This window comes from Physeter macrocephalus, chromosome 16 (genome assembly GCF_002837175.3).
Source record: "Physeter macrocephalus isolate SW-GA chromosome 16, ASM283717v5, whole genome shotgun sequence".
NCBI lineage: Eukaryota > Metazoa > Chordata > Mammalia > Artiodactyla > Physeteridae > Physeter > Physeter macrocephalus.
The window spans coordinates 98,954,180-98,970,246 of record NC_041229.1 but is presented as its reverse complement, the minus strand read 5'-3'; positions in this window follow the sequence as shown (position 1 = coordinate 98,970,246).

Sequence of the window (16,067 nt, the reverse complement as noted above, 5' to 3'; positions counted from 1 at the left end):
AAATTCCGGTGAGATAATTCCCAAGGAAGTGACATTTGAACTGAACTTTGACACTTCAAATTGCAAACTCTTTATTCTCCTTGCCCTGCCTTATTTTTCTCCAGAGGAATTATGACCTTCTAAGATAACATGAAATTTACTTATTATATTTATTATCTATCCCCTTCACCCCACGCACACTCTGACCAAAGCTGCTCCTTCACTTTCTTTCTTCTTTCACTTTCTTTCACATCCCTCCTAGTAGAGAAAAAAGCAAAGAAAGAAAAATTGGTAGGCTTTAATATTTGCTGAGTACCTTTCAGAGCAATGTCCCATCCATTTTATGCTCAGAAGGGCTCCATAAAGCACAGAGATTATGTGACTGTCTCCATTCTGCTGAAACAAAAACACAAGCAAAACACAAGCAAAAACACAAGCAAAACACAAGCAAAGAAACAATTACCTTAGGACACATCTGGCTAATGGATGCACAAAGGAAGTTGAAGTAAAGCACAGATGCTCACAGACACAGTACAAAGCTATGGCAGCGTGATGCTGAGATGCTGCGTGTAGTTCCCGTGGAAGGAGCTTGGTGGTGTCACTCTGGCTGCTGGGGCGTGTGCTGCCTCTGTAATGGCTGCTGCAAAACAAATGCTGGATGCTACTTTTGCTTTTCACCTTTTGTGTGTGTGTGTGTGTGTGTGTGTGAAAGTGAAAATCCTTTTCGGATTTATTTTGGTTAGGGAAAACAAGTACTAATGTAGGTCTTTTGTAAAAGTAAAGTGGCATAAAGCAAACTGTCAGGAAGCAGAGCACACCTGTACAGGCACACCTCGGGTATTGTGGATTCAGTTCCAGAACACCACAATAAAGCAAAAATAGCATAAAGCAAGTCACACACATTTTTCTGTTTTCCAGTACATATAAAAGTTATGTTTACACTCTGCTGTACTCAACTAAGTGTGCAATAGCATTGTATCTAAGAATAGATATACATACCTTAATTTTAAGACACTTTATTGCTAAAAACAATTCTAGCCATCATCTGAGCTTTCACCAAGTTACAATCTTTTTGCTGGTGGAAGGTCTTGCCTCCATGTTGATGGCTCTGAATGATCAAGGTGGTGGTTGCTGAAGGTTAGGATGACCGTGGCCATTTCTTAAAATGAGAAAACAATGAATTCTGCAGCATCGACTGACTCTTCCTTTCACAAACGATTTCTCTGTAGCATGCAATGCTGTTTCATGGCATATTACCCACAGTAGAACTTCTTTCAAAATTGGAGTCAATCCCCTCAAACCCTGATGTTGCTTTATTAACTGACTTTATGTAATATTCTAAATCCTTTGTTGTTATTTCAACAATACTCACAGCATCTTCACCAGGAGTAGTTTCTATCTCAAGAAACCACTTACTTTGCTCATCCATAAGAAGTAACTCCTCATCCGTTAAAGTTTTATCATGAGATTGTACCAGTCCCATCTTCAGGTTCCACTTCTAATTCTAGTTCTCTTGCTATTTCTGCCACATCTGCAGTTACTTCCTCCACTGAAGTCTTGAGCCCCTCAAAGTCATTCATGAGGGTTAGAATCAACTTCTTCCAAACTCCTGTTAATGTGGATATTTTGACCTCTTCCCATGAATCACTAATGTTCTTAACGGCATTTAGAATGATGAATCCTTACTTTTTCCAGATCCATCATAGGAGTCACTATCTATAGCCTTACAAAGTGTATTTTTCTTAAATAATAATACTTGAAAATAGAAATGACTCCTTGATCCATGGGCTGCAGAATGAATGTTGTGTTAGCAGTCATGAAAACAACATTAATCTCATTGTACATCTCCATTAGAGCTCTTGGGTGATCAGGTGCATTGTCAATGAGCAGTGATATTTTGAAAGGAATCTTTTTTTCTGAGCAGTAGGTCTCAACAGTTAGCTTAAACTATTCAGTAAACCATGTTGTAAACAGATATGCTGTCATTCAGGCTTCATTGTTCCATCTATAGCGCATAGGCAAAATAGATTTAGCATAATTCCTAAGGGCCATACGATTTACAAAATGGTAAAAGAGCATTGGCTTCGACTTAAAGTCGCCAGCTATATTAGCCCCTAACAAGAGAGTCAGCCTATCCTTTGAAGCTCTAAAGCCAGGCATTGACTTCTCCTCTCAAGATATGAAAGTCCTACATGGCATCTTCTTCCAATACAAGGCTGTTTCATCTACACTGAAAATCTGTTGTTTAGTGTAGCCACCTTCATTAATTGCCTTAGCTAGATCTTCTGGATAACTTGCTGCAGCTTCTACATCAGCACTTGCTACTTCACCTTGCACTTTTATATTATGGAGATGGCGTCTTTCCTTAAACCTCATGAAACAGCCTCTGCTAACTACACTTCTCTCTGCCTTCACAGAATTGAAGAGAGTTAGGGCCTTGCTTTGGATTAAGCTTTGGATTAAGGGAAAGTTTTGGCTTGTTTGATCTTCTATCCAGACCACTACAACTTTCTCCATAACAGCAGTAAGGTTGTTTTGCTTTCTTATTATTTCTGTGTTCACTGGAATACACCTTTCAATTTCCTTTGCATTCATAACTTGGCTAACTGGTGCAAGAGGCCTAGCATTCAGCCTATATAAGATTTCAACACACCTTCCTCACTAAGCTTTATCATTTCTAGCTTTTGATTTAAAGTGAGAGATGTGTGATTGCTTTCACTTGAACATCTAGATGCCATTGTAGGATTATTGGCCGGCCTAATTTCAATATTATTGGGTGCCAGGGAGGCCCAAGGAGAGGGAGGGAGACAGGGGAACAGCCGGTTGGTGGAGCAGTCAGAACACACACATTTATCAATTAAGTTTGCCATCTCATACAAGCCTGGTTCGTGGTGCCCCAAAACAATTACAACAGTAACAGCACCAAAGATCATTGATCACAGACCACCATAAAAACTATAATAATAATGAAAAAGCTTGAAATATTACAAGAATTACCAAACTGTGACACAGATATGAAGTGAGCAAATGCTATTGAATAAAATGGCTTTGACAGACTTGCTCAACACAGGGTTGCCACAAACCTTCAATTTGTAAAAAATTCAATATCTGTGAAGTGCAATAAAATAAGGTATGCCTGTACTTACAGAACTTCACCTTGCCAAAGCTGAGCATGCCCTCAGGAGAATTCCACTTTATGCAGCAGTGCCACTGGCATCAAAATAAAATTTAACTTTACGATCACTCATTCTGTTTGGTTTTGGTTTTGGTTTTTCAGTAAAACTTTGGGTTCTATTTACACAGGTCAAGTGTTCACCATCCTTATTAACACTTGGAAGGTTTTTTTCACTCAAGCTCTGTATCTGTCTGTATTAGTCTGCTAGAGCTGCCGTAACAAAACAGCCTGGGTGGCTTAAACAACAGAAATTTATTTCCTCACAATTCTGGGGACTGGAAGTCCAAGATCTGAGTGCCAACATTGTCATGTTCTGGTAAAAGCTCTCTTCCGGGCTTAGACTGGCCACCTTCTCACTGTGTCCTCATATAGTAGAGAGAAAGAGCCCTCTGGGGTCCCTTCTGATAAAGATACTGATCCTATCATATTAGAGTCCCATCCTTATGATTCACTTAACCTTAATTACTTCCTTCCTCCAAATACAATCTCACTGGGGATTAGGACTTCAACATATGAATTTGGGGGAATAAAATTCAGTTCATAGCAGTATACAGTACCCATTACCAGACCTTATCTACCTGGAAAAACTGAAATAGTGAACTGATAAAATTTGCATAGCCCAGAGGATTTAGAGGGACTCACCCTTAGCTAGTTCCAAAACTAAGAAGCTTAAATAAAGTGAACCCTAAGTATAGAGAATGTTTTTCCCCTAAATAAACATCAGCTCCAACTTTATTTATGTTCTTGATTGTACAATGTACAATTTTGACTGTATAAGAATGTTTTGGTTTTCCTGAGATGAACGCACATAGCTATCATCAAGTTATCAAAGTATTGGTGCAAGAAACCCCTCTGAAATTAAGAACCACTGGGGATTAGAGATAAATATTCTATATTGAGAATAAAAAGGTTTCCCTCAAGAAATCATTAGTAAATGTCTAAAGACACAACTCCTTCCTACCCAGAAGGACCTCAATAAATATTTATTCAGTTGAATCACAAGAGTCATACGCTACTGCTCAAATAGTTCCTTCAAGAAATAGACCAGCATGTCACAGGTGCACAGAGGCTTGTAGAAGTTCCTATAGAAGTGTGAAAAAATCAAAACTGACTTCATTCAATTAATACATATGTTAGTAGTGTACTTACTTCATACAGAGATTGTGTCAAGAGAAGAAAATCAGTCCAGTCATGAGACAGGCACATCTTTAGAAAATGCAATGGAATGTGATATGGGCCAAGATGGTGGAATGGATGGATAACTACGGAGACACAAGGAGAGAAGGAAGTCATCAGTCCTGCTGAGCCACTGGGAGCCTGGGAGGCTCTAGTCCAGATGGCGGTAGAAGGAGACCATGGAAATGGGAAGGTTGGAAAGGAAGGGTGGGATCCCATAGACTCAGATGACTGAGTGGGATTTCTTGAGTGGGAGGGAATGGAGTGACACAGTAGAGGATACTCGGCTGGGGTAAAAGTGGCAGAAAAGGTTTCCTAGAGCAAGTGACTGTTGGGTTACATATTAATTGATAAGAAAAAGTTCACTGAACAGAATAGTCAAAGTAATGACATTCCAAACCCAGGACCACCTTGAGCAAGATCCTAGAGAGTTTGAAAGTGTGGGGTGTTTTAGAGCTAGTAGATAGACTTAGGTGCCTTTTCTGGTGTTTCCCCACTTTCCAAACCTGAAGTCCCTTATGTAACTCCCCCAAATGTTCAGCTATTGCCAAATGCCCCACCACACCCTGCCTCAACAATCATTGATCTTTCCCTTCTGGAAATACCCTGCAATCCATGTTATTCATGACGTTCCCCTAGCAATCACCACCACCTTTATCAAAACCTTCCTGTTCTCTGTTGGTTTGCTAAAAGCTTTCTTTTCTGCTTAAGGACCATGTAAAGGTATCAATAGCTAAAAAAGTTTGTGGGGTTTTCTTTTTGGGGGGACGGCCATGCGGCTTGCAGGATCTTATTTCCCCAATCAGGGATCGAACCCAGGTCCTCGGCTGTGAAAGCACAGAGTCTTAACCACTGGACCTCCAGGGAATTGCCAATAGCTAAAAGTTTTATTCTTGCATGTGAAGATATTGGCTAAGAATTTTATTCTCTCTTGAAAATTAGTGAATGTTAGCCAAGGTTCTTGTGGCTTTACTCAAAGGAGTAAGTACTTCTGTAAGAATTTCAGGCACCATGACATAGCAAATGGGACAAACATTTGGAGGTAGTACAACCGTCCCCAGATCATGGTTCTTGAGCACCAATTTGGGCAAAGAGAAAGGTGTCATCAGTGATGGTTCCTTCTGAGGGCTCTGAGAGAAGGATCTGGTCCAGACCTCTCTCCTTGTCTTCTCCCTATGTCTCTTCACGTCATCTTTCCTCTATGCATGTCTCTCTCACTGTTCACATTTCCTCTTTTTAATGAGGACACCAGTCATGTTGGGTTGGGGCCCCTCTAATGACCTCATTTTAATTTGATTTTCTCTGTAAAGATCCTGTCTTCAAATAAAGTCACACTTTGAGGTACTGGGGTTTTGGACTCCAGCATGTGAATTTGGCAAGGGACACAAGTCACCCAATAACACAGGAATTATAATGTCCTTAGATAAGCCTACACAAGTTCCCTGTTGCCTGTGGTAGATTGGGTTTCCCCAGAATCAGACCCTGAGGCAGGGGGTTGAGAGCACGTGGTTTGCTCTCAGGTAGGGAAGTGGGGAAATGAGATAGAGAAGGGAAGGAAGCCAGAACAGGGCATGTTAATGAGCAGCTTCCTGATATTGTTAAATGAGGCTCAGACCCACTAGGACCTCTGGGAGACAACACAGAGCACCCTTCATGTCTGGTCCTTCCTGGGAATGAAGAGTCTGGGAAATACTCACAGGTCCTGTCACTCCATAACTGAGGACTGCTCCTAGGGCCTTAACTCCCTGGCTTGCCAAGCTGTAGGGTAAGTGGTCGGAAAAAGAGCAGCCAGTATTTACAGTAGGAATCTCACAGATGGTGTGTGCTAGAGCCATGGGAGCTGAGGGGATATGAGAAGGGCTCTGACGGCATCTCCCAAGACGCGATACACAGCTGTGGGTCACCCCAAGATGGAGTCAAGACCCCATACTAGATGGAGGCTGCGTGGACAAGCCAACTTCACTGAAAGAATTCCTTCTTATAGATACATCTATATGTATAACTGAATCGCTTTGCTGTACACCTGAAACTATCACAGCATTGTTAATCAACTGTACTCCAGTATAAAGTTAAAAGTTTTAAATAAAAAGGATAAAGATATGTTGAGAAAAAGAAAAAGACACAATGTTCTTTTCAACGATTTTCAGAACAGTTCATGGTTTTTGAAGAAGAGATAAGGAGAAACAGCTGAGACCTTCTTTCCCAATAGGATTAAAAGGATAAACTGTGTAATGTCCATGAAGCATCTTGCTCAGTGCTCCAGTGAGGAAATCCTCTTTCAGGCCACAAGTGCTATGTGAGGAAGAGCCCTCTCTCCTTGACTGCTCATTCAGCCAATATCCTGATAATGGATGAAAAGATGCAATGAAATCACATTGGTTGGGAAGCAGTAACAATTCCCGTTCCTTTTAGACGCCCAGCTTCAACACAGAATGAAAAATCCATAGCACTGATTTTTTATTGCTAAGCCAAAACACTCCACCTTATTAATGAATGGTGCAGCCTGCAGAAGACCTCATGTCTCCAGGCCACTGGGCTGGGAGTAGAGACCTCAAACTCTTAATTTTCCTTTTTGCACATTGGAGTTTCAATCCCAAACTGCTTTCCTTCCTCCACTCTCTCTCCTTTCCCTTCTCTTCCCTTCCCCCTTCTCCTCTTCTCTTGTCTTTCTCTCTCTCTCCATTGCCACTTTAAATATGTCCTGCTACTTTCTCTCCTCTTAAGACTTGCTTATGTACCTTACACTCTATTATGACCAGTAATTAAGATGCATTGCCATAAAATGATAGGTCATACATAATTCCAGAGACTCTCTTCCTTCCATCAAATCCTAATTCTTCCTCCATCCTATCTGTTCTTTCCATATGCTGAGTCATATTCTAGTGATATAGTGACACCATTATTAATCCCTCACATTTATATAGCTCAGGAAATCAGAGAGCCAAGGGTCTCTGATTTGAAAGGTCATCTAGGCCAGAAACTGTGCCACTATCTATATATACTTCCCCTTTTATCAAAGACAGGAGTTGCAAACTGGTGAACCACAAGAGAAATCCAGACATCAGATATGTTCTATTTGGCCCAGGAAGAGTTTTAAAAATCAAAAAACTTCCCATTTAAAAAATTCAAAAAACAAAAAATAAATTGATAATTCAATTTCAGCCTTCTCTGGAAAAACAAAAACAACCTTGTTGCTACATAGGGTAGCACTTGGTCAGAGTGGAGAGGTGGTTGCTCTCTAGACAAGACAGGTCCTCTCCTATTCACTATTCCTGACCCCTCTCTGTTGAATTATCTTCAGCACATATTGTGCAGTTACTTGGCTGCTGATGTTTGAATCTTCTACAACAATCCCCAAGAATCCCATGAGCATATGCCTGAGCACCCCTAGAGGAAAGGAGCTTGCCATCTCCAAATCCAGCCATTCTCTCTGTGAGCAGGTCATCATCCCAGGGCTCTTCCTTAAACTATGAAAGCCAAGCCTCCACCACTGGCCCTCGCCCATCTCCTAAACACTGGACAAAGGAAGAGATTCTCTTCCAGTGAGTTTTCTCCAAAGTGAGCATCCCCAGTTTCTTGTCTAACATGGTTTCTAGTTCCTTCACCATCTGGCTTTTTATTTTCAGGACATGTGCCACTCTGTTTTTATTCCTTTTTAAGTATAAAATCCAGAAATGAAGGTTTCTTCCTGAGAGATTCAGCTCCTCCCTTTATCTTCTCTAGAATTTCATTCATGTACTAATTAAAGGAGTCTTGACTAAACACTTAGCAGGTGCCAAGCGCTGTGTCAGGCCCTGACATCACATTGGCAAGCAACAAAAGCTCAGTGCTTGCCTTCCTGAGGCTCACATTCCAGTGGGAGAGAGTGTTACTCTGCCATCTCCCAAAGAAATGTAAACTTGCACCTTGATGTATGCAAAACAAATTCCAGATGAATCCAAGAATTTAGATATGAAAAGAAAATAAAATTTTCACAAATCTAAAGGAAAACATCGGTGAATAATTTGATTTTTCTTAGCGAGGGCTTTCTAATCACAGTAGGAAATCTCGAAGCTGCAAAGGAAAAAAAATGGATAGCGCTAACTACATCACATTTTAACATTTTTGGAGGCTAAAAGTATCATAAACAAACTCAAAAGACAGACTGGGGGAAATATTTGCAACCCAAATGATAGACAAAGGACTTATTTCCCCAATATACAAATTACACTTACAAATCAATCGATAAAAGCCCATAAAAATTTTATAAAAGAAATATAAATTATGCAAACAAATGAGAAAATTCTGAACCTCATTAATAATAAAAGAAATACAAATTAAAATAATGAGATATTTTCCAAGTAAATATTGGCCATGATGTTTGAAAACAGATGCTCCCTGGTGCTGTCAACATGTAGGGACGTTGGCATTTGCATTCACTGCACACTGAAACTACCCTTCGGCAGGGAATTCAGGGATGCACTCATTTTAAATGTTCTGGTTCTGCTATTTTAATTGTTCATAGGCTTTATTCTCTCAACCAGCATGTCCCCATCACATCGCGGCTTCCAGAACTAACTCACACCAGCACCTCCCCTGATCCTCAGACCAACCCTATTCGTTCTACTCAATTTATAATTTCTGGGACTCAGAACTGCTGTGTTCCTGGCCTGAAGGATTTCCACACAGCTTGTCTTGGTTTTCTTAGATCTCCTAGGAAATGCAACAATGGTCTGGTTAACTCCATGCTGTCCCTGCCAAGGCTCCTGATAAAGGTGAAATCTGAACTGCCCTGGAGCATCTTTCTACCCCAGTCCCCTCACCCACAGTACATGATGATTCTATCTGGCAAAGAAATGTAAGCACCTGGAGCTCCTGGTGAAACTGAGTAACATCAGAACAAATACAGTAGTGTTGATGCCCAGGGTAGTTCCGTGCAAGGTAAAGAAATAGACACTAACATTAATTCATTTAACAGCTTATCTAGAAATGCCTTTTCTCAACCAAGACTGCTTGTGTCCACATGGTTATAATGAGGTAACGCCCACTGGATCTATGTTCCCCAGCATGTGCAGCTCATACCCCTTAGCCAATGCTTACACTCTAATGTCTGTGCAGCCCCACAAGCCAGAAACAGAGGAATTTTACTTTATGTCATTTGTATTATGCAAATAATATTCATGCTGAAGACAATTTTTCAAACCGTCTTTCACTCTCCTGCAGGTTTGGATTTGCCCTTCTTGAAGAATGTCCCCTCCCCCAGGTAAACTATGAAAACGAATTATGCAGCACCACCTTCTCAACAGCAATTTTAAAACACAAGACATGGAAGCAACCTAAATGCCCATCAACAGAGGAATGGATAAATAAGATGTGGTACATATATACAATGGACTATTACTCAGCCATTTGCAGCAACATGGATGGATCTAGAGATTAGTCTACTGAGTGAAGTAAGTCAGACAGAGAAAGACAAATATCATATGATATCACTTACATGTGGAATCTAATTTTTAAAAATGATACAAATGAACTTACTTACACAGCAGAAACAGACTCACAGATCTCAAAATCAAACTTATGGTTACCAAAGAGGAAACGTGAAGGGGAAGTGATAAATTGGGAGGTTCAGATTAACATATACACACTACTATATATAAAACAGATAACTAATAAGGACCTACTGTACAGCACAGGGAACTCTACTCAATATTCTGTAGCAACCTATACGGGAAAAAAAATCTGAAAAAGAATGTGTGTGTGTACATATATATGTATATATATATATATATATATATATATATATATATATATATATATGATTCACTTTGTTGTACACCTGAAAGTAACACAACATTGTAAATCAACCATACTCCAATAAAAATTAAAATAAATAAATAAAACACAGTTGCTATTTTGCTGCAGTCCCTGGAATCGTTTACCTGTCCCGGGTTTAATTTGCCCCATTGGTAAAAAAAGAAGCCAACAATATACAAGAAGGAAGAAGGGTGGGCCTGAAGATGAGTTGAGAGTCCTTTCCCAGCTATCCTGTGAACTTTTTATACCATATCTTCTTTCTTGGTATTAAGGATTTCAGTAAATGTTAGCTGAGTGTCTCTTCAATAAATGGTGCTGGGAGAACAGGATATCCACAGGCAAAAGAATGAAGTTGGACCTTACCTTACACCGTACACAAAAATTAACTCAAGATAGATCAAAGGCATAAACACAAGAGCTGAAACTACAAAACCCTTAGAAGAAAACTTAGGAGAAAAGCTTCATGACATTGGATTTGGCAATGACTTCTTGCATATGACACTAAGAGCACAGGCAACAAAAGAAAAAATAGATATCTTGGACTTCACCAAAATGAAAACATTTTGTGCATCAAAGGACACTATCAACAGCGTGAAAAGGCGACTCACAGAATGAGCAAAAATACTTGCAAATCACATATTTAATAAAGGATTAATATCCAGAACATATAAAGAACTCATACAACTCAACAAAATTTAAAATGGGCAAAGGACTTGAATAGACATGTCTCCAAAGAAGGTATACAAAAGGCCAATAAACACATAAAAAGTATTCAACACCACTAATCATTAGAGTAATGCAAATCAAGACCACAGTGAAATACCACTTTACACCCATTAGGATTGGTATCAAAGAAACCCAGAAAATAACAAGTGTTGGCGAGGATACGGAAAAATTGGGACTCTTGTGCATTGATGGTGGGAATATAAAATGGTGCAGCCACTGTGCAAAACAGTAAGTGGCTCCTCAGAAATTTAAACATAAATTTACCATATGATCTAGCAATTCCAATTCTAGGTATATACCCAAAATGTTTAAAACAGGGACATGAACAGGTATTTGTATACTGATATTCATAACAGCATTCTTCACAATAGCCAAGATATGGAAACAACCTAAATGTTCATCAACAGATGAATGGGTAAAGAAGATGTGGTATATTCATACAATAGACTATTATTCAGCCTTAAAAAAAGATGGAAATCCTGCCATTCCCTACCCCATGAGACGACTGGAGGACATCATGCTAAGTGAAATAAGCCAGACAGAGAAGGACAAATACTGCACGATTCCACTTACATGAGTATCTAAAATAGTCAGACTCATAGCAGCAGAGAATACGATAGTGGTTTCCAAGAGAGAGATACTAGTTACTTCCCAGCTTTTCATCCAGTACCTTGGACATAGAGAATTACTCACTGTGTTATAAAATCCATGTCTCATTTTTTCCATAGCAGTTAGCACATTTTAACATACTTTATTACTTACTTACTACATTATGTACTTACTTACTATATCCAAAGTTTATTGTCTATCTCCTCCATTAGGATGAAATCTCCACAAAGGCACAATTTTTTTTTTTACCTATTTTCTTCAGTGAGAATCCTCCCAAACTGCTAGAAAAGTGCCCAGCATATCGTAGCCCCTCAATAAATAATTTATTAAATTTATGAATAAAATATTTTAGGCTATACCTATAGTGAAAATATAAAGTAACAAGTATAGACAGGCTATTTTTACAATACCTTTTGACAGGGGGTGGGGGGGATTCAAACCCAAAGAAGTAAATTTACTAAGGATAGAATTAGAAAGAATTCAGATATTCATTCCATTACAGGAAAAAAAGAGCACTTTTGTTATTGCTGTTGTTGTCGTGAGTGTGTGTGTGTGTGTGTGTGTGTTTGCAATACAATGATTTAAATAAGGATAAAGATGGGAAAGGCAGGGGTGTGGGATAGATGGGGAGTCTGGGATTGACGTGTACACACTGCTATGCTTAAAATGGATAACCAAGAAGGACCTACTGTACAGCACAGGGAACTCTGCCCAATATTATGTAACAACCTAAAAGGGAAAATAATTTGAAAAAGAATAGATACAACTATATGTATAACTGAATCACTTTGCTGTACACCTGAAACTATCACAGCATTGTTAATCAACTGTACTCCAATATAAAGTTAAAAGTTTTAAATAAAAAGGATAAAGATATGTTGAGAAAAAGAAAAAGACACAATGTTCTTTTCAACGATTTTCAGAACAGTTCATGGTTTTTGAAGAAGAGATAAGTAGAAACAGCTGAGACCTTCTTTCCCAATAGGATTAAAAGGATAAACTGTGTAATGTCCATGAAGCATATTGGTCTCCATGAAGAAACTGGCAGATGAACCACAGGGAAGCCGGCAGCATATTTTCCTTTCAACTTCTGTCAGCTTTCCCCAATTTCTCAGTGATTTATCCTCTTCACATCCTGTAAGAAAGATTCAGGGGAAAATATTGTTTGAGGTTTGACCCAGCAGCAGGCAAAATGAGATTCAGAACCTAGAGCTGTCTTACCTTCTTTGAACTCCATCAGCAATAAAAACCTTTTAACCAAAATTCTTCATTCTCTTTTTGCCCTCTACCCCTACTGCTGCCAAAAAGATATGGGAGATCCATGGGGGATGGTGACGTTGGGGCTTGAGCCGCTCTGCCCTTGTGGTCATTTGCACATGGTTGTGATGGCATTTTCCCTTCCCTGTAAGTTAGACAAATAGGATGTGAGCAGAGGGGGGCAGAAAAAGAAATCTGAGAAGTATTTCTGTCTGTCCTGTCTTGATGATCAAAGGACAGATCTTATGATCTTCGTGACAAAAGAGAACTGTTTCTTGGGTTTTGTTGATCTTACCTGAAGTGTTATGTCTCCCAGATGATATCCATAACCGTACACATAAGTAAATATGTAAATATACACTGGAACAAAAGACCCAAGATTATGTGTTCTGTGGGTTATATGCCATAATTCTACCCAATACCTATGCCTTTATGTGATAATCTAGTTAATTTGGCCTTACACCTACATTCATTCATTCAAATTAATGTATGTGAAAAATGGAAATCACAATTAAATTATTGGCGATGTTATTTTTGCCAGCGTTATTGAAATATAATTGACATTTAACACTGCATAAGTTTAAGGCGTACAACGTGATGATTTGTTACACATATGTGTTGTGAAGATGTTTGCTGCAGTGAGGTTAATTAACACATCCTTCACCTTACACATAATAATTACCATTTTGTCTCTGTTGTTATGGTGAGAACATTTAAGATTGACTCTCAAAGCAGCGTTCAAGCATATAATATAGTACTGTTAACTATAATCACCATGCTGTACGCTAGATCCAGAACTTATTCATCTTAATAATGAAAAGTTTTTGTGCCCTTTGATCAACATTTCCCCATTTCCCCAACCCCCAGTCCCTGGTAATCATCAATCTACTCTCTCTCTGACTTATTTCACTTAACATCATGCTGTCAAGGCTCATCCACGCTGTTGCAAAAGGCAGAATTTCCTTTTGTTTTATGACTGAATGCTATTCCTCCACGTGTGTGTGTATCACATTTTCTTTATTCATCTGCTGATAGACACTTCGGTTGTTTCCATGTCTTGGTTAATCTGAATAATTCTGCGATGAACATGGAAGTGCAGATATCTCTTTGAGATACTGATTTCATTTCCTCTGGATTTATATCCAGAAGTGGGACCGCAGCATCATATGTAGCTCTACTTTTAATTTTTGGAGGAACCTCCATACTGTTTTCCATTGTAGCTGTACCAATTTATACTCCCACCAACAGTGCACAAGGGTCCCCTTTCCTCCAGTTCCTTGCCAGCATTTGTCATCTCTTGTCTTTGTGATAGCAGCCATTCTAACAGGTGTGAGGTAATATCGCATCATAGTTTTGATTTGCAGTTCCCTTATGGCTAGTGATGTTGGGCACTTTTTCGTGTACCTACTGTCGATTTGTACATTTTCTTTGAGAAAATGTCTATTCAGGTCCTCTGCCCAATTTTTTTTCTTCTTCTTTTTAAATTGAAATATAGTTGATGTACAATATTATGTAACTTGCAGGTGTACAGTATAGTGATTCACAATTTTTAAAGATTATACTCCATTTATAGTCATTAAAACGCATTGTTTACATTCCCCATGTTATACAATATATCCTTATTGTAGTTTTTTTCCTTTCCAGTTTTATTGAGATATAATTGACATATAACATTGCATTAGTTTAAGGTGTACAACATAATGGTTTGATATATGTCACATTGCAAAATGATAGCACAATAAGTTTAGTTGACATCCATTAACTCACATAGTTACAATTGTTTTTCCTTGTGATGAGAACTTTTAAGATCTACTCTGTCACTGTGGTTTTGATTTGCATTTTCCTAATAATTAGTGATTTTGAACATCTTTTCATGTGCTTATTGGCCATTTGTATGTCTTCTTTGGAGAAATGTCTATTCAAGTCTTTTCTCCATTCTTTAATTGGGTTGTCTTTTTATTATGGAGTTGTATTTTTTATATATTCTGTATACAGGCACTTTGCAAGATATATGATTTGCAAATGTTTTTTCACATGTGTGTTGTTTTTTCACTTCCTTGATGGTGCCCTTTTTTTTTAATTTTTAAAAATTTATTAAAAAAACAAAACATAATGGTACAAAAAGGTTGAAAGTAAGAGAATGGAAAAAGATATACTGTGCAAATATAAACCAAAAGGAAATTATATAATAACAGATACAGTAGACTTGAAAGCAAAAGCTTTACTAGAAATAAACAAGGGCACTTCATATCAACAAGACCAATTTACCAGGAAGTTTTAAATTTGTAGGCACTTAACTTCAAGTTATATAGAGCAACAGACCTACAAGGAAAATATAGACAAATTCACTATCATAATAGGAGATTTAACATACTGCTGTCATTCACTGATGGAGGATATCTCTTTCAGAATCAGTAGACCCCCCCCAAAAAAATTAGTAAGGATATAAAAAACTTAAATAACGTGAGCAACAAATTTGATACAACAAGCAGATATATAGTCACTATACTCCAAAACTTTAAATTACAAATTATTTTCAAGCACACTTGGAACATTTTTAAAACTGACCATATTGTGCTATAAGGCAAATTTTAACAAATTTCAAAGCATTAAAATTCTACAAAGTGTGTTTCTTGACTTGTAGTTAAGCTACAAATCAGTAACAAAAAAGTAACTAGAAGCTATGAATACACTACTTCTAAGTAACCCCCCAAAAAACAAATGACAATTGGAGTTAGAAAATAATTTGAACTGAATGATAGTAAAAATATTACATACCAAAACTTGGATGTGACTAAAGCTGTGCTTACAGGAAAATGTATAGTCTTTTTTTTTTCAAGGTAACAGTAGTGGTTTTTTTTTAATTGCACACATGTCTATAAACCTAATAAATAGGTCTTCTCTAGGGTTCCCTTTTCTCCACATCCTCTCCAGCATTTGTTGTTTGTAGATGTTCTGATGAAGCCCATTCTAACTGGTGTGTAGAACAATGCAAATTTTTATACAGCAGGTTCTTATTAGTCATCAATTTTATACACATCAGTGTATACATGTCAATCCCAATCGCCCAATTCATCACACCACCACCACCACCACCCCCGCCGCTTTCCGCCCTTGGTGTCCATGTGTTTGTTCTCTACATCTGTGTCTCAACTTCTGCTCTGCAAACCAGTTCATCTGTACCATTTTTCTAGGTTCCACATATATGCATTAATATACAATATTTGTTTTTCTCTTTCTGACTTCGCTCTGTATGACAGTCTCTAGATCCATCCACATCTCAACAAATGACCCAATTTCGTTCCTTTTTATGGCTGAGTAATATTCCATTGTATATATGTACCACGTC